This window comes from Schistocerca americana, chromosome 4 (genome assembly GCF_021461395.2).
Source record: "Schistocerca americana isolate TAMUIC-IGC-003095 chromosome 4, iqSchAmer2.1, whole genome shotgun sequence".
NCBI classification, from domain to species: domain Eukaryota; kingdom Metazoa; phylum Arthropoda; class Insecta; order Orthoptera; family Acrididae; genus Schistocerca; species Schistocerca americana.
The window spans coordinates 600,552,796-600,572,787 of record NC_060122.1 but is presented as its reverse complement, the minus strand read 5'-3'; the positions used below and the strand labels follow the sequence as shown (position 1 = coordinate 600,572,787).

Below are 19,992 nucleotides of genomic sequence, written 5' to 3'. Positions count from 1 at the left end.
ACACTATGGCTAAGTGCCTCCAGTCAACACTAGGAATACACTGTATGTGAGGTCAGTTAATAACCTTTCGTATGTAAGTGCGGACGCTCTCTAAAGTGTTTTCCGTCAGAGTTAATGAGGGTATCGTGTGAGTTGGAACGCGTCGTGAAAGAATTCTCCTGAAGATCGAGCATTCAGTCAGAGAGACAGGTATTACCTGTCCTCAGTGCTAGTATTTATTTCAGGTTGAAGTTAAGCGTCGTCGAATCAACGAAACCAATTATTTTTATTTCGATATTGCAGTGCCTGTATTATTCTGATTACAGTGCTAAGTTCCTTTGGATATGCGTGCATGTCCAAAGGGGCTTAGCATCGTAATTAGACTAACACAGGCACTGCAATATCGCTTTTTTCTGTCGATATCTGGCAACGTCTGACCCGTACGGGAATATACATAATGGATGTACAGATAGTTGATGCATTGTTGACGACATATAGAAGTTTGCGTTTGCCCGTGAGTCGTGCACGAATAGCCAAATTGATGCTGGCACGGTAGCTCGGCGTGTTCGATCAGGGGGTTAGCTGTCCTCTGTAACAAAAAAACTGAGTTAATGGAACGACGATCAACCTGAACAATCGTCATGGGACGTTCGCCCCGAACAAATAGAACGAACAATCTCGAACAACATGAGATTAACAAAGAAAAAACAAAACAAAAAATGGTAAGGCGACGTCTCGTGATAAGTGGTAAATCAGGGTTGGAGTCCCGATCCAGCACAAATTTTCATTGCCGTCAGTCCATCCTACGCCTGATGGTTGTCCTTATTCGCAACTGCGAATTCATTTAATATACTTTTATTTTCAGAATGAGATTTTCACTCTGCAGCGGAGTGTGCGCTGATATGAAACTTTCTGGCAGATTAAAACTGTGTGCCCGACCGAGACTCGAACTCGGGACCTTTGCCTTTCGCGGGCAAGTGCTCTACCAACTGAGCTACCGAAGCACGACTCACGCCCGGTACTCACAGCTCTACTTCTGCCAGTACCTCGTCTCCTACCTTCCAAACTTTACAGAAGCTCTCCTGCGAACCTTGCAGAACTAGCACTCCTGAAAGAAAGGATATTGCGGAGACATGGCTTAGCCACAGCCTGGGGGATGTTTCCAGAATGAGATTTTCACTCTGCAGCGGAGTGTGCGCTGATATGAAACTTTCTGGCAGATTAAAACTGTGTGCCCGACCGAGACTCGAACTCGGGACCTTTGCCTTACGCGGGCAAGTGCTCTACCAACTGAGCTACCGAAGCACGACTCACGCACGGTACTCACAGCTCTACTTCTGCCAGTACCTCGTCTCCTACCTTCCAAACTTTACAGAAGCTCTCCTGCGAACCTTGCAGAACTAGCACTCCTGAAAGAAAGGATATTGCGGAGACATGGCTTAGCCACAGCCTGGGGGATGTTTCCAGAATGAGATTTTCACTCTGCAGCGGAGTGTGCGCTGATATGAAACTTTCTGGCAGATTAAAACTGTGTGCCCGACCGAGACTCGAACTCGGGAGTGCTAGTTCTGCAAGGTTCGCAGGAGAGCTTCTGTAAAGTTTGGAAGGTAGGAGACGAGGTACTGGCAGAAGTAGAGCTGTGAGTACCGGGCGTGAGTCGTGCTTCGGTAGCTCAGTTGGTAGAGCACTTGCCCGCGAAAGGCAGAGGTCCCGAGTTCGAGTCTCGGTCGGGCACACAGTTTTAATCTACTTTTATTTTATTTATTTAATGCTATGGCATTATATATAATTTACTCAAAATGACAAGCTTGCAATAAGAAAGTTTTAAGGACTACGGTAAACCTGAAAATTGGTAGGAAACATATACTAAATGCATACGACATGCAACAAGGCATAGAATAACAAGTTTGTCAGATTTGTAATTTTATGCCGTAAGAAAATATATATTCGTTTCTACAAGCTGCATTATTCTTATTGTTACTTCTTTTATGTGAAACGAATCTTCGTTATAATTTCTTTCATTTATCAGTCATAAATAAAAACAGGTCACATGCTATTTTTTTACATAAATAATACTAATGAAAATTTGCACACATTTGCGCCAGAATGATTCCTTTTCTTACTCAGATCATTTTTTACATATTCTGGTATAAGTAAACACTTCACAGGTGATGTGCCAATAAAATAAGGTGTATAACACGAAAGTGCTGTAGTTCTGTTAGCAGGACTCTCAGTTTACTTTCCTCTGTCATCTGAACTATGAGTTTTAGCTGCTACTTTTGAGCTCTCTTTATCTTGCTGTGTGTGTGTGTGTGTGTGTGTGTGTGTGTGTGTGTGTGTGTGTGCGTGTGTGTGTGTGTGCGTGCGCGATAGTGAAGGGAATCGGGATTTCATTGTTATTATCTAAAGAACAAGGAAGGATAGAGAACACGGAATAACATGTTCATTAGAGGAATGTTAAAAATACGATACGACAGATGAATGGTGTATTGACGATTAGTAAGGAGTGGTCGAATTGGAGACGAGGGGAAGGAAAGATTCCGTGTTTAGAAAGATGAACTGCAGGTGGAGGTTCAGCCTGATCTAATGTTAGATCTAAGTCACCAGAAATTTGGTAGATTGAAGTTGACAGTTCTAGTAACTTATATGAAATACTGAGGGCTGAAGTAAAGGTAAGGAATTAGCCGTCCCTTCCCTGTCTCTCCCCATTCTCTATTTCATACAGATTTTTAGAACTGTCGGATTCCATAATGTGTTCCAGCCGGTCATTATCGTAATGCAATGGTGAAAGTTGAAAATGTGTGCCGCTGCAATGCAGCGTCCTTAGTCCATTAACCCCCTACCAGTAAATTATTGATTCCCTTAGGAGTTCGGACGATAATAGTGCATCCGGACTGAAACAAACTTCAAGGGACCGTCGCGCTCATTCAGAAATGTATATATTTGAGTGGTACCTATTCTGTTTGACATGTCCGACTCGAAACTGGATTTACCGCTTCGAACCCCAGTCAGCACAAATTCTCCCCATTGCATTACACCATGCCCTGTGCGACTGGAAGTCACGAATTCCCACCCACTCCTTCCCTTTCTTTCCCTCTTCTCTGTTCCATATAAATGGATGCACCAGCCACGTCATCGCGAATGGTATCTGTTCCGTGGGACGTGTCCGACAGAATGGGCACCATTCAAGTATATATACAGTTCAAGTAATACTGCTGTGCTACAGCCTCAAGACGTTATACAGGTTCTCCCATACATTTCAGAGACAAAATCGTACTGACGCTAGAGCTTTCTAAATTGAGTATTTTCAGGTAGAAAACCAATCCTCGAAACTGACCCCATGGATTTTTCCCCTCTTACGGTTACATGAAAACATTGTTGTGTGAAATCTCACACAAAATGGACAGCAACAGGTGGGTAGGAGCCTTACTGTCTGTCTAAAACAACAAGGATATTTGAGAGAGAGCATAGTGAAATGTTATGCAGTGTTGTTAAGCTTTTATTGAGACAGTCACTCATCATCTTGTATAGATTCAGTTAACTTGCGTGCTAATCATCTATAATTTGTTTATATCAATAAAAAAATTAATATTGATCTCTCATTATTAATCCTTTATCTGAAATTCCATCAGTATATAATTTTGCCATTAAGTGTCTGAGACATAGTACATTTTTAGAGCAGACAAACTAAGTTATGAATAACGTCCGTCACAGATAGTTTCCACTAAACGTTAATAGGAGAAATAACTATAAGTGTTGGTTACGCTCAACGACAGGATAACTTGAACAGTGGAAGCCACTTTCAACTTTATGGGTATGAAGTGGACCCAAGATAGCCACACCGAAGACCTTTTCACTGCACAAAGTAGTGTCAAAACGTGACAGTGCATAAGTTCCTATACATTATGTGATCAGAAGTATCCGGACACCCCCAAAATCATACGTTCTTCATATTAGGTATATTGTGCTCCCACTTACTGCGAGGTACTCCATATCAAAAACCTCAGTAGTCATTAGACATCGTGAGAGAGCAGAATGGGGGGCTCCGTGGAACCCATAGACTTCGAACTTTGTCAGATAATCGGGTGTCACGTGTCTCCTACGTCTGTACGCGAGATTTCCACACTTCTAAACATCCCTAGGTCCACTGTTTCCGATGTGATAGCGAAGTGGAAACGTGAAGGGTCACGTACAGCACAAAAGCGTACAAGCCGACCTCGTCTGTTGACTGACAGAGACCGCCGACAGTTGAAGAGGGTCGTAATGTGTAATAGGCATACATCTGTCCAGACCATCACACAGGAATTCCTCACTGCATCAGGATCCACTGCAAGTCGGGTCGGGAGGTGAGAAAACTCGGATTTCATGGTCGAGCGGCTGCTCATAAGCCACACATCACGCCAGTAAATGCCAAACGACGCCTCGCTTGGTGTAAGGAGAGTAAACGTTGGACGATCAAGCAGTGGAAAAAAGGTGCGTGGAGTGACGAATCACGGTACACAATATGGCGAAACGATGGCAGGGTGTGTGTATGGCGAATGCCCGGTGAACGTCATCTGCCAGTATGTGTAGTGCCAACAGTAAAATTCGGAGGCGGTGGTGTTATGGTGTCGTATTTTTCATGTAGGGCGCTTGCACCCCTTGCTGTTTTGCATGGCAGTATCACATCACATGCCTACATTGATGTTGTAAGCACCTTCTTGCTTCCCACTATTGAAGAGCAATTCGGGGATGCCCATTGCATCTTTCAACACGATCGAGCACTTGTTCATATTGCACGACCCGTGGCGGAGTGGTTCCACGATAATAACACCCCTGTAATGGACTGGCCTGCACAGAGTCCTGAACTGAATCCTATAAAGACTTTTGGGATGTTTTGGAACGCCGACTTCGTGCAGGCCGCACCGACCGACATCGCTATCTCTCCTCAGTGCAGCACTACGTGAAGAATGGGCTGTCATTCCCCTGAAACCTTCCAGCACCTGACTGAACAAATGCCTGCGAGAGTGGAGGCTAAGGGCGGGCCAAGACCATCAAGACTATACTGAATTCCAGCATTACCGTTGGAGGGCGTCACGAACTTTTAAGTCATTTTCAGCCAGGTATACTTTCAATCACATAGTGTATGAGACAAGTTCTTCCCCTGGAAAGGAGTGCTCAACTGAAACGGCAATAATGACAATAATAGTCAATTTACTAATTCTTCGGTGTAAGAGTAGCGGGTGATGGACACATTAATAACAATGCGATCAGAAGACATTGATATATAAAACAGTGAGCACCGGTATCAGCTGAATGTGAAATATAAAATGTGATGTCACCCCCATCATCATTAGTAGCGTCAAACCACGTAACCTGAAGAGAGGTCTGTTTTTAGAATCCCAAGATGCAGTAATACAATATCAATACTATTAGAATCCAGCCATATCTTGAGTAAAGTTTGGGAAAATCTCTTAAGTCATCAGGCTTACTTCTGAGGGAATTGGGAGTACTGTGAAGCTGACCTACCTTCAAGAAGGTAATCTCAGTTGTGAGATACTGTACTAATTGTAATAATGGAGGCAGCATCAGAACATTTACATCTACACAGAGAAACTACAAGGACCAGTCACGTTACTGTGACGAACACCTACTTTCTACGTCAAACGACTCACAGACGGTAGGTGGCTGCACTAGCAGTGAAGGGTATATAAAGCGTGTCGCATGGTACGCGGAAATCAGTGCAGTCTTCGTCGTAACACGGAAACGGAGTGATTTATCTGATGTCCAAAAAGGGCACGTTCATTGGCTTTAGTGAGGAGGGTGGAAACATTTCCGAAACGACAAAGTTTTTAGGCTGTTCGTGTGCCGCAGTGATATAAGTATCCGTGCATGGCAAAAGGATACTACACTCCTGGAAATTGAAATAAGAACACCGTGAATTCATTGTCCCAGGAAGGGGAAACTTTATTGACACATTCCTGGGGTCAGATACATCACATGATCACACTGACAGAACCACAGGCACATAGACACAGGCAACAGAGCATGCACAATGTCGGCACTCGTACAGTGTATATCCACCTTTTGCAGCAATGCAGGCTGCTATTCTCCCATGGAGACGATCGTAGAAATGCTGGATGTAGTCCTGTGGAACGGCTTGCCATGCCATTTCCACCTGGCGCCTCAGTTGGACCAGCGTTCGTGCTGGACGTGCAGACCGCGTGAGACGACGCTTCATCCAGTCCCAAACATGCTCAATGGGGGACAGATCCGGAGATCTTGCTGGCCAGGGTAGTTGACTTACACCTTCTAGAGCAAGTTGGGTGGCACGGGATACATGCGGACGTGCATTGTCCTGTTGGAACAGCAAGTTCCCTTGCCGGTCTAGGAATGGTAGAACGATGGGTTCGATGACGGTTTGGATGTACCGTGCACTATTCAGTGTCCCCTCGACGATCACCAGTGGTGCACGGCCAGTGTAGAAGATCGCTCCCCACACCATGATGCCGGGTGTTGGCCCTGTGTGCCTCGGTCGTATGCAGTCCTGATTGTGGCGCTCACCTGCACGGCGCCAAACACGCATACGACCATCATTGGCACCAAGGCAGAAGCGACTCTCATCGCTGAAGACGACACATCTCCATTCGTCCCTCCATTCACGCCTGTCGCGACACCACTGGAGGCGGGCTGCACGATGTTGGGGCGTGAGCGGAAGACGGCCTAACGGTGTGCGGGACCGTAGCCCAGCTTCATGGAGACGGTTGCGAATGGTCCTCGCCGATACCCCAGGAGCAACAGTGTCCCTAATTTGCTGGGAAGTGGCGGTGCGGTCCCCTACGGCACTGCGTAGGATCCTACGGTCTTGGCGTGCATCCGTGCGTCGCTGCGGTCCGGTCCCAGGTCGACGGGCACGTGCACCTTCCGCCGACCACTGGCGACAACATCGATGTACTGTGGAGACCTCACGCCCCACGTGTTGAGCAATTCGGCGGTACGTCCACCCGGCCTCCCGCATGCCCACCATACGCCCTCGCTCAAAGTCCGTCAACTGCACATACGGTTCACGTCCACGCTGTCGCGGCATGCTACCAGTGTTAAAGACTGCGATGGAGCTCCGTATGCCACGGTAAACTGGCTGACACTGACGGCGGCGGTGCACAAATGCTGCACAGCTAGCGCCATTCGACGGCCAACACCGCGGTTCCTGGTGTGTCCGCTGTGCCGTGCGTGTGATCATTGCTTGTACAGCCCTCTCGCAGTGTCCGGAGCAAGTATGGTGGGTCTGACACACCGGTGTCAATGTGTTCTTTTTTCCATTTCCAGTATTGTATATGAAGCTGGCGCCGAGGCAACTGTGATACACCACGGTCCGTAGATGATAGGAATGAGTGACGGATGCGGAGATGTGTACCGGCGAATGGGCGTACAACTGTTGAGCGACTGACCGCTCAGATGAACCAAGGGGCTACCAACAGTGTCTGCTCAACGACCGTTCAGTGAACGTTGTAACATATGGGCCTCCACAGCACGCGCCTGGTTGATGCACCCATGCTAATTGCTGTTCACTGGCGACAAAGATTGGAATTTGCACGCCAGTACCGTAATTGGACGTCCACTCAATGGCTACAGGTGGCATTTTCACATGTATCACATTTCACGCTCCATCGGACACAAGGTGTTCGTGTGTACAGTCCTGCATCTAAGATGCGAAGGGTCCAAGCCAGAGGAGGTACTGTTGTGGTCTGAGGAAAGTTTTCGTGGCATTCCTGGTGATCTCGTCACTCTGGAATACACTACGGATCAACACAAGTATACATCTGTCGTTGTCCACACCTACATGCAGTTTATTTTCCTCGGTGCTATGGCATGTTGGCGCAGGACAATGCAACGTGTCACGCGGCTCACAGTGTACGGGCGGGTTTCTAAGAGCTCCAGGAGGAGTTTGCCGTTCTTCCCCGGTCACCAAATTCAGCAGATTCAAACTCAATTGAGAATCTGTGAGACCACCTCTAACAGAATATTCGTTTCATTGATTCTCAAGCGAGCAATCTAGCAGCACTAGGATCGGCATGGTTCAATATCTCTGTCGGCACCTTCCAGAACCTCATTGACTGTCACTTCGAGTCACCCTGGTAATTTTGGGAACCAAGCCAAAACTGAGGAGAAATAAACGACACCTGTTCAGTGTCCTCAATACGTTGCAAGTATCAGTCGTCGTCAGAACTTTTTTCATGCTACTCTACGGTAGTATTAACACAGTTTATAATAGATGGCACTAGTGGAAACGCGGAGGCCGGAGAAATGGAAACAGTCCCGTCGGCAGGTGAATGACAGAGGAAATCACGAGGTGAACGTATAACCAAGACAAGTCCAAGGCGCAGCCAAATCGCCAAGTACATAGCACCATCCAAGGGAAAACCCGAATCTCAAAACATAATGGCGTGATACTCAGGCTTGGAAGATCAGAGAGACACTGGCTTCAGTGCAGGTAAACATTAGTCAGAAGGTGTCGCCACCCCTCGTGGTTGCCACGGCGGCAGCGTGCCGCGCGATCCCGAGCCTCTGCTGCCGTCTCAAGCCCGAGTATCTCTGACGTTCTCTGTGTAGATACTCGGGCTAAACGAGGAATCCAAGTCACCCTCGGATACTAAATGAACAGCGTTCTATCGAGTTGTGAGTTCATTATGTCGAAACCGTGGTCTGGCCAGATGAGTCCCATTTTAATTGGCAAGAGCTGTTGGTAGAGTCTGAATGTGGAGCAGACCCCACGAAGCCATCGACCCACATTGTCAGATCAGCAAGGCACTGTGCGAGCTGCTGGCGCCTCCATAACGATGTGGGCTGTGTTTTTATCGAATGGATTGGGTCCTCTGATCCAAATGAACGTATCATTGCCTGGAAACAGTTACGTTCGGCTACTTGCAGACCATTTGCAGTCATTCATGGACTTAGTGCTCCCTAACAAAGATAGAATTTTTATGGATGACACTGCGCTACCTCACCAGGCCAGAACTGTTCCCGATTGGTTTGAAGAACCTTCTCGACAATTCGAACGAATGAGTTTGCTACACAGGTCGTCCGACATGAATCCCATCTAACGTTTATGGGATATAATCCAGAGGTCAGTTCGTGCACAAAACCCTGCACCGACAACTTTTTCGCAATTATGGACGGTTATAGAGACAGCATGGCTTAATATTTCTGGAGGGGACTTTCAACGACATGTGGAGCCCATGACACATCTAGTTGCTTCATTAAGCCGGCCTAAAAGAGGTCCGACACCATATTAGGAAGTCTCCAATGACTTTTGTCGCCTCGTTGTAGACCGCGTACAGGGAAAGCGGGAAAACAACTTACAAGTTGCAATACGGACGAAGGTGCCGTTGAGTGAAAGTGACGAACCATTATTGAAGAGGAAGAGGTTAAAAATAAGAAGGACACACCTGCTAAAAACACTGAAGAACTGAATGTCGCAACGTGATCCCTGTCAGTATCACAACAACACGGACGGAGCTCCATAAGCAGGGAACTGCAGGGTGACCTGGAATTCCAAAACCAATCAACAATGATGCAAATTCCAGTAACAGGAAAATGTGAAACCGAATAAATAAATCCTGGACCATGGAGCAATAGAAGAGAATCGTTGGATAACATGCGTCTTGTTTCACCCTGTTTCCAACTTCTAGCCGAGATTGCTTCCGAAGCGTGAAATATGGCGGGGGTTCGGAGATGATTTTGGTAGCTACCGTGGTATTCCAAAGGCCCCATCCTTACTCTGCAAGGTCGCTTTATTGCCAAGGACTGTGTGACCATTTTGGATGATCAGCTCAATCCCACAGTACAATTTTGTTTCCAAATGGTGATGCTGTGTTCTAAACTACAGGGCCACTGTCCACACAGCTCGCATTGTGTGAGCACGAGAATGAATTGACGCATCTCCCCTGGGCACTATACTCACCTGATTTCTAGTTATTGAGCCTTTGTGGTCTACTCTCGGAGAAGACTGCGTGATCGCTACCCACTTCCACCTCCTTAACTTGATTCCCTTTAAAACCACACAGGAACTGTATTCATCCAGACGACTGAAAGCTCTTTTGAACGCCAAAGGTATGGGGCTTTGCAATCTGCTGTGCTTTTGGTGTCTCCATATTTTTGTCCACCACCTATAATTAATCACTGGATTGCCTCCAAATCAGAATGTTTGGTACCATCCTCAGACCGACGTTACGTGTCCAGCTACCTCGCTGCCAGGAAGGCCTTTTATTTGAACGGGAAGGCAGTCGTCTGTGCTCGTTAATCATCCTACCCCGTCACGAACAGCAGCTCAATTACTCATCGATTCGCCTGTTGCGATAGGCGCGTAACGTTTCCGGCGTAACGCCGTGCCTCCGTTGAGCACCATCGATATTGCAGCGCAGTTCGCGGGAACGCTTCTCCCAGCTGCCGGGACAAACGGACGGCCGCAGTTCAGCGGACGAGGTCGGCCATCCATCAGTGTTGGCTGGCACCTGCTGGATCTCGCAGCTGCTGTTGCCTGCCTCCTGCACCATCGCTGTCTGCCAGAACACGGGCAGAACTGCCTAACGGAACATGCAGTGTCTCGTAGCTCTGTACATATAACAGCCTTCTAACTCACTGAACCTCCCATGCAATGCTTACGTATAGATAACATCCACGTTGCTGCATAACCACCAGCCTGCCAACCTCTGTACAAGCCTTAGGTATATGTAATACCGGTTTCCCTTTCCAGGGGATACCATCTTATCATGTCTCTGACCTTGTAGGTGAAAAAGTTTTGCCTGTTCTCGTGAAGCTGAGGGCTATAGTCCAGCAATTGGCAGGGTTTCGTAAGATGTTTCGTGAATGGAGCCTCAGGGATACCGGGCATCTTTCGGCCTGGGGCACCATTATTGTCGACCTGAAACATTCACAATTCTCGCGGAATCAAAATGTTGAACAGCGAAAACTATTAAAAAACTGACGAACATCGTCGTTCGAACCCATCGAAAGCGTATCTGTTACTGGGTGAAGCTGAAGGTCAGTACAAACAGCGAAAAACGTTGCTGGGAAGTTGGACCACATCAACAGCAAGTCCTTGTCAGAGGAAGAAACTTCTTACTATAAATGGAGGGAATGGAAAGGTCTTGAACCTAAGACCCCTAAAAAAAGAATTATCTCAGAGTGAAGCCGGTAAGCAGACAGCCTCCACCTCCAAGACAAGAAACAAGTTAACGAGAGAGCAGTCTAGTACTTCTCAAGATGATCGAATTCAGAATAAGTCTCAGGTCTTAGGATGGTAATTATCCAATAGGAATATCCACCGGTGAACATCACCTCGGAGCAATAGAGCTAGTTCAAATGGTTTTCTGTGAGAAGACGGCGAGAGGGAGGGGGGCGGGGGAGGAGGCCCCAAATTTAGGAGGCTGTATCTGGACAAAAGGAACGAGAACAGTTATTGGCTTAATGAGATGGTGGCCAAGATATCTTCCAGTGATCGAAGCTTCTGATCAAACCAGTAGGGGAACGCTTCAAGACCGCGAAAATATTAATTCAGGTACCGAAACTTCTTAAGTGGACAGGAAATGGGCGTGACCCTGAGCCAGGAACCTCATCAATACGAAGCGAGCTTATCAGACACTGGAGAGGCTGGTGGTAACTTGATTTACGCAAGAAATCTAAAAAAACAGTAAACAGAACGTGCATTAATGCCAAGAATGGAATTTCATTTATATCAATGCCGGACTTCTTACTGAGCTCAGAGTACTGATGCAGCACTGACGCAGATCGCACACGTTTGAATATTAAGCTCGTGAATATAAGTAATTAATTCTATAATAACTGTCAATTAAGTTAATATTGCACCGTAACGAAGTTAATTAGAGTCTGTTTTACATTATCTATTGAAGGTTTCACACATATTTAGTAGCTCACTGAAACAGAGCATTTTGCAAAATAGACTGAAATACGCTGTTGTTAAATCATTGCATAAAAAAGGGGATAGAGCTGATGCTAACAACTACTACCCAATCTCACTTCTGACATCTTTATCCAAAATTCTTCAAAAAGTAAATTAATTCAAGAGTAGCGTCACATATTTGTAAAAATGAAGTACTAACAAAGAGTCCATTCGGTTTTCAGAAAGGCTTTGCAACAGAAAATGCTATATATGATTACACTGATCAAATATTAAATGCATTGAAGAGCCAAACATCACCCATTGGGATATTTTGTGATCTCTCAAAGGCTTTTGATTGTGTGAATCATGAAATTCTTCTAGGTAAGCTTAAGTATTGTAGTATGAGTGGGACAGTGCACAAATGCTTTGATTCATACTTAACTGGAAGAATGCAGAAGGCTGAAATTAACAGTACAGATAGTCTGCAAAAACCAGCAGAGTCCTCTAACCCGGGAAGTAACATGAATGGCCCCTTATTGTTCCTACTATATATGAATGACTTGCCACTCCATATTCATGAAGATGCGAAGCTAGTTCTTTTTGCTGATGATACAAGCATAGTAATCACACCTAAGAAGCAAGAATCAGCTGAGGAAACTGCAAATAATGTCGTTTAGAAAATTATTAAGTTGTTCTCTGCAAATTGACTCTCTCTAAATTTTGAGAAAAGACAATTTATACAATCCTGTACAGTAAATGGCATATCATTGATAAATATAGACTATGTACAGAAGTATGTTACTAAGGCAGAATACTCAAAATTTCTGGGTGTGTGCGTTGATGAGAAATTGAATTGGAAGAAACACATCGATGAATTGCTTAAATGGGTAGGTTCAACTGCTTACACTATTAGGGTTATTACAAATTTTAGTGATAATCATATCAGTAAATTAGTCTACTATGCCTATTTTCATTCACTGCTTTCATATGACATATTTTGGGGCAATTCGTCATCAAAAAAGAAAGTATTCATTACACAAAAGCATGTAATCAGAATAATAGATCACCTTGCAGACATTTATTTAAGCAACTTGGGACTTTCACAGTACCTTCTCAATACATATATTCACTTATGAAATTTGTCATTAATAGCCGATCCCAGTTCAAAAATAACAGCGAAGTGCATAGCTTCAACACTAGAAGAAAGGATGATCTTCACTATTCTGGATTAAATCTCACTTTGGCACAGAAAGGAGTGAATTATGCTGCCACAAAAGTCTTTGGTCATTTGCCAAATAGTATCAAAAGTCTGGAAGATAGCCAAACGAAATTTAAAAGTAAGTTAAAAGAATTTCTGAATGACAACTCCTTCTACTCAATAGACAAATTCTTTGATATAAAGTCGTAACTGTAAAAAAATAATTATTTTGTCTAAATAAAACTTACGTTAAAGTGACACATTCCACATCATTTTGAAATTTCGTATCCATGATCTATGGAACAAGTATTAATGTATGTATGTATGTATGTATGTATGTATGTATGGAACAGCGTGAGGAAGGAAGCTAGAGGGGATATATATTGGTCTCGGCTCATTCCTTCCGAGGATAGTGCTTCTCTTCCCGTGGAGTGAGGAGATTTGTAGACAGCTGCTTGTGGCTGAATAAACATACGTGTGTCTGTTGTGATGCCAATACTCACAACCTGATGTGGGGAGCAGCTACGTCAACAGCAGAGGTGATTACCTACTCGAATACCTACTCGTGAGCAACATGGAGATCAGGTAGGGGACCTACCTTCAAGGACAGGAGAAGGGATGAAGTAACTGAGTAAACTTTTGCGTCCATCCTTATAGGTAATTATGTCATTGGTATCTGGCGACTGATCCATGCCTATCTGACTGCCCGTACGATAAAATTGGGATTCAATGGTTTTTAAACAGGTCATGTTGTAACACCGAAAATGCACCATCCAAAATTTTCGCCGTGTAATACTCGTGGATAACTTGCACTGTACTTTTGATTCTGAAGCCGTAAGCTGTATTACATATACTATATTTAATACGTAATCGATGTGCTAGTGTATTTATTTTTGACTGTATATGACTGATTGTAAATATAATGAAATATTGTAAATTGGTGGGTAACAAATGGTTCAAATGGCTCTGAGCACTATGGGACTTAACATCTGAGGTCATCAGTCCCCTAGAACTTAGAACTACTTAAACCTAACTAAGCTAAGGACATCACACACACCCATGCCTGAGGCAGGATTCGAACCTGCGATCGTAGCGGTCACGCAGTTCCAGACTAAAGCGCCTAGAACCGCTCGGCCACCCTAGACGGCGGTTGGGTTGGGTTGTTTTTGGGGAAGGAGACCAGACGGCGAGGTCATCGGTCTCATCGGATTAGGGGAGGATGGGGAAGGAAGTCGGCCGTGCCTTTTGAAAGGAACCATCCCGGCATTTACCTGGAGCGATTTAGGAAAATCACGGATAACCTAAATCAGGATGGCCGAACGCGGGATTGAACCGTCGTCCTCCCGAATGCGAGTCCAGTGTCTAACCACTGCGCCACCTCGCTCGGTGGCCGGCGGTGGGTAACAGCCAAAGGAACTTTATTGATATGCATCGATAGCAGCGACGAAATGGTAGTAGCTGTTTCGTTGTTTATCTTTTCATGTGGAGAGTTTGTCGCATTGTGCGCAGAGAGGAGGCAGAGCAGCTTCAGTTGTGAAAGAGAGCGGAAGTGTTTGTTGGGCGCTCCCGCCAACGCAGTGTGCAAATATGCTCGCGCCAGTGCAAACGCGCCTGATTCGTCAATCTGCGAGTATTGAGAACATGGTAGGATTGGACAGACGAAGGAGGCTGCAACTCCTACTTTCGCCTGTCCCATAATTATCCGTGGCTCTGGAGACGACTCGGAGTTCTTCTCATCGAGCAGCAGCAACAACAACAACAACAGCAGCAGCTCAGCATTGTCGTCGGCTACATTCCTCGTCGTCCGCACAGCTACAACGTCGTAAGACTGTTAACTCACAAACAAGTAATGTAGAGGCTCTGCCTAACAACATTCCTTTCACAAAGTATGAATAACTCGAATAATAACTTGCAATAGTTAAAACTTGTAGGGCACCTGCGTTGTCATTTTCCTCAGATATTATTACCAAGCAGGGTCCCTTTCCTTTCCATGCAATGAGCGAGTGTCGTAAGAATATCAAAAATTAACTATCGACTGCCAGTTTCAGTCTAAATTTTCTGCCAGTAACTGTTGACTCATGTATTGCATAACAGAGGCTACTTAAGGTAAAGTAAAATTTCACTGGCAAAACTAATAACTAAAGATACAGCACAAATTTAGAGTGCACAGTTTCATTTATTCTGTATTTATACTAGCGAATGATTTCTGCTGGCTTGGGATGTATTTTGTTGTTGTTATTTAAAAGTAAAACCAATTGCTCATTTGCTCAAAGTAGATTCAGTTCAGTCTTTCAATAATCAAAAGTAAATCGCTTCCCTTTCTCTAAATTTTGCATTACGTTGCACTGAAGGTACTGAAAGTTAATTTTTACTTAACAAAGTTCAAGGTAAGTCAGTCCTTTATTTATCCATTAATTTCACTTAAAGCTACTTTCAAAATTTAGTATTTCAGAACAAATAACTGCAAACTCACTGTTTTCTGATTCATGTATTTTCTCTTGAACTGTTGTGCTATGGAATATCGTGACAACCTTCTGTTGCCAAGCCAATGATTATTTGCTTAAATTTCTTTGCCATTGCTTTTCTCAAGATTCTGGAGATTCTTTGCCGTAGCGGGCTGGCGACCGTTTGATTATCTCTTTTTTAGCTAATCAGTGTTTTCTTTGTGTTATCATTGAATTTTGTAGTAAATATTACGTGTTACCCTTTTTCCCCCTGTACGGTTCGTGAACGATTGCCCTATATTCCACCCATTTCAAAAATTATCATCAGTATTTAGCTTAAGTCGAGAATCGATTCTTCCTTTAGAAGAGTCTGTTGTACACTTTCTTCCAACTAACCGGCGTTATTTTCCTTTGGTAACAATAGCCTTACTAACTGTAAAATTTCATTGGGCACATGCAATCACAGTCAGTTAAATCGCAGTCCAATAGGCTGGTTAGGAAGGGGGAGGTTAGAATGTTCGATAGGAATTCCAGTGACACGGACTGCAATTCCTACAGGAGAGATCTAAACTCACGCTTATCTGAAGTTAAAACTTCGATAAGAAATCAGGTGGATCTTAAGGAAATGGCAGGTGAAGTGAAATCTTGTACATTGAAAACCGTCCGATCATCAAAAAATGTACCTCGGTAGGGGAGTAATTTAGAATTGGAAAGGAAACATATAAGAAGACTGTTCAACTTAATAAAAAGGCAAAAAGAATAGACAAAATATTGGGAGGCCCTTCCTAAACACAATCTCACTTTTAAGCAAGCGCAACTGTAATCCTCCAAGGTATTCGGTGCGGAGGTGAAGGTACGGCTGATAGAGTCACAAGAATACCAACAAATCCTGGAGGCACCCTAAGAAAGGAGGCTAGTGGGTATACAAGGTCAGCGCCTTAGGTATTGGACGTACTCCTGAACACTGACTTCCCTCAAAGCACTCTGCCAAATAATACAGACTAAGATTCAGTCCCTCTGAGGTACTGGCTTACAGGTAACGAAGAGGAGAACTCGGAATCTGCCATAGAATGTGTTGACTTCAAGAAAACCGAGTGAGCGGTTGACACATTCCAACCATTCAAGTCACTAGCCCCGGATAGAATGTTCCCATCTCTACTGCAACAAGCAGGAGAGATTAATCACATTATTATACAGGCTTTTCAGACATAGTCTAGTAGCAGAAATCACTTATAATGCTTGGAGGACAGCAAAGCCTGATAGAAACGATTATGCCAAGGCTAAGGGCATGCAAACTATTAGTCTAAAATGGTTCAAATGGCTCTAAGCACTATGGGACTTAACAGCAATGGTCATCAGTTCCCTAGAACGTAGAACTACTTAAACCTAACTAACCTAAGGACATCACACACATCCATGCCCGAGGCAGGATTCGAACCTGCGACCGTAGCGGTCGCGCGGTTCCAGACTGAAGCGCCTAGAACCGCTCGGCCACCCCGGCCGGCAACTATTTGTCTGTTCTCCATTTTCTAAACACTTAGAAAACAAGGTTACTCACCCTTTCGGGAAAGGTGGTTAACTGAGGTACTTCCAAATGAAAACTAACACGTGACGCACATCAACCTGGCAAACCATCATCTTGAAAGGCAGGTGGAAAAAGCTCTAAATGGTTCAAATGGTTCTGAGCACTACGGGACTTAACAGCAATGGTCATCAGTCCCCAAGAACGTTGAACTACTTAAACCTAACTAACCTAAGGACAGCACACAACACCCAGTCATCACGAGGCAGAGAAAATCCCTGACCCCACCGGGAATCGAACCCGGGAAACCCGGCGTGGAAAGCGAGAACGCTACCGCACGACCACGAGCTGCGGACGAAAAAGCTCTACACTTACAATAAATTGCTCTCTGCATTTTCCTGCAAACTGGGGTGGTTTTCAGCAGAGTTAAAAGAGGTGTTTCGTATCTTGCTTCTTATGAGTTTAGTTATTCAAGAGTGGAATTATCTAACTCATTGTGACGACTAGCATAAATTTTTAAGTTACCTCTTTTTTTTCGCAGAGCACAGATTTGTTTAACCATAGGGACCTCTCAAAAATGAGACGACAAATTATTTACACTTTTCTTGTGATTCTCGCTCATTGTGTGCGCAATGTTGCTTTAACCAGTCGCAAACTTTCTTATCAGTCCCAGAAGTGTAGGAAATATATACTCTTGAACTGAGCAACGGGTATCGTCATGGGCTACCTGCGACTACACAGTGACTGCTCACGTATACGGATTATTATATTACGCTTCAGAACAGTTTTTCCTTTGCTCAGAATCTGACAAATGTAATCTCTTTAAGACATTGAATGCTTTGATTACTATGCTTCTGGAGAATTATAAACAAAAACAGGTCATGGTGAGAGTGAGAACAATAGCAGATCGTATTAAAATAAAATGAGCTTCATTACAGTCACATTATGATTACTTCACAGGCACACCCGACACGATATGGATACAGTACTGATTACTAAATGTCCCTTCGGCCCCGGTAGCTGAGTGGTCAGCGTGACGGAATGTCAATCCTAAGGTCCCTGGTTCGATTCCCGGCTGGGTCGGAGATTTTCTCCGCTCAGGGACTGGTGTTGTCCTAATCATCATCATTTCATCCCCATCGACGCGCAGGTCGTCGAAGTGGCGTCAAATCGAAAGACCTGCACCAGGCGAACGGTCTACCCGACGGGGGGCCTTAGCCACACGACATTTCATTTCATTTCAACTTAGATTCGGTTCGTTAATGACTTTCTTGAGCATAAATATCGGTAAGGATACCCCACGAGACGATTAGTATATATGAGATCCCCTGCTATATCCGCGGGACAGGACAGATAGTTTAATTTGTGGAAAGGGGCCAAAATGAGTGGCTGTCAGTTGTACTTGAACATACTACTTTATTCATTTGACAAACTTTACAAGAGTAAAGAAAACATTAAAAACAGAGCAAGCCAAACATTAATTTCAGAACTTAATTCCCCGATAAATGCGCCATTCAATCTCGCGCCTCAAGGGCAAAACAATTTTAACTGGAAATCGGCTAAAAGCCATACATAAACAAACAACACGGACAAATAAGAAAATCCAGCACATCAAACGGCGCTCAGAAGTTTCCAAGTGTCGGCTTTGATACGCCTGGGCATTGAGTAGGTGGGACTATACCAGGCATGGCCTACATCTCAACAGGAAAGGGAAGGGGAAACTGGCTGGGGTAATAGCAGGAAATTTAAGGGGGGGAGGCACTGCCATGAATGGTAAAATACCAGTGGTTACAGGTGTTGGAGCAGCACCTTTTTTAGGATAGGTAAGACAGAAAGATGTCAAGTTCTACGAGAGGTCAGGATTGAAACAAATCTTCAGTTTAGGAAAGAAATTAAACAGCACAATTCTGGCACATTTGATTACCAATCACAGCTATCAATTATAAATTCTCACCAATCACCAGAAATTTTATCTCCACCAAGTTGTATCTCAGTCCTAGGTAATTGCATTGATGAATTAAAGTCACCAAACCCAGTTGACATAATCTGCCTCTCTGAACACCATGTGACCACTGGTATAGGAACTAGGCCTAAGCACAATGAGAAACTCAGACAGGAGAGTACTGCAAATGTTAGAATAAGGAAAGGTTCTCATAAAAGTATAATTAAAAATAATGTAAGTATATTTCATCAAAATATTGGGAGTTTAAAGAATAAAGTAGATGAGCTTCTGGTTTGTTTAGAAGATTTAGAAGCTGAGAATGAAATAGATATACTATGCCTGTCTGAGCATCACATTGTTACTGATATGGATAAGGTAAATGTAAGTGGATATAAGCTCTCTGCACATGTAATGAGAGAAAATATGGAGAAAGGAGGAGTTGCCATATATGTCAAAATTTATCATTGTGCAAAAAGTATAGAAACAAAAAAGATTTGTGTAGAGAAACATATAGAAGCATGTGCCTGTGAGCTTAAATTAAATAAAGGTACATTTATAATTGTAACTGTATATAGGTCCCCATCAGGAAATTTTCATCTATTTCTGAAAAATTTGGACTCCTTGTTGTGCTATCTGTCAGACAGGGGGAAGCAAATTATTATTTGTGGGGACTTCAATGTAGATTCTCTGAAAGAGGGTAATAGGAAAAATGACCTTGAAGTATTACTCGGTTCTTTCAATTTGACACCTGTTATTGATTTTCCTACTCGGGTGGTAAAAAATAGCAGCTCACTGATAGATAACTTCTTTATAGACCAAGATAAGTTTAACCAGATAAATGCTCAGCCTGTTGAGAATGGTCTTTCTGATCATGGTGCTCAGCTAGTTACAATATATGACATAGCTCCATTCAGCAATACTAAACAGTCCTCCAAAGTAGTACGTTCAATCAACGATTTAACAATTGCAAATTTCAGGGAAAGCCTACAGCAGTTAGACTGGGATGAGGTGTACCGTGAACCTGATGCC

The 19,992-nt window shown here is 44.1% G+C and overlaps 1 non-coding gene across 1 annotated transcript; it reads right to left on the bottom strand.

Annotated features, from left to right (window-relative positions):
- Positions 1 to 1,210: 1,210 nt before the first annotated feature.
- Positions 1,211 to 1,285, bottom strand: Trnat-cgu. The gene has a single exon. It is a non-coding gene; the product is annotated as a tRNA-Thr (tRNA).
- Between the last annotated feature and the right edge of the window lie 18,707 nt (positions 1,286 to 19,992).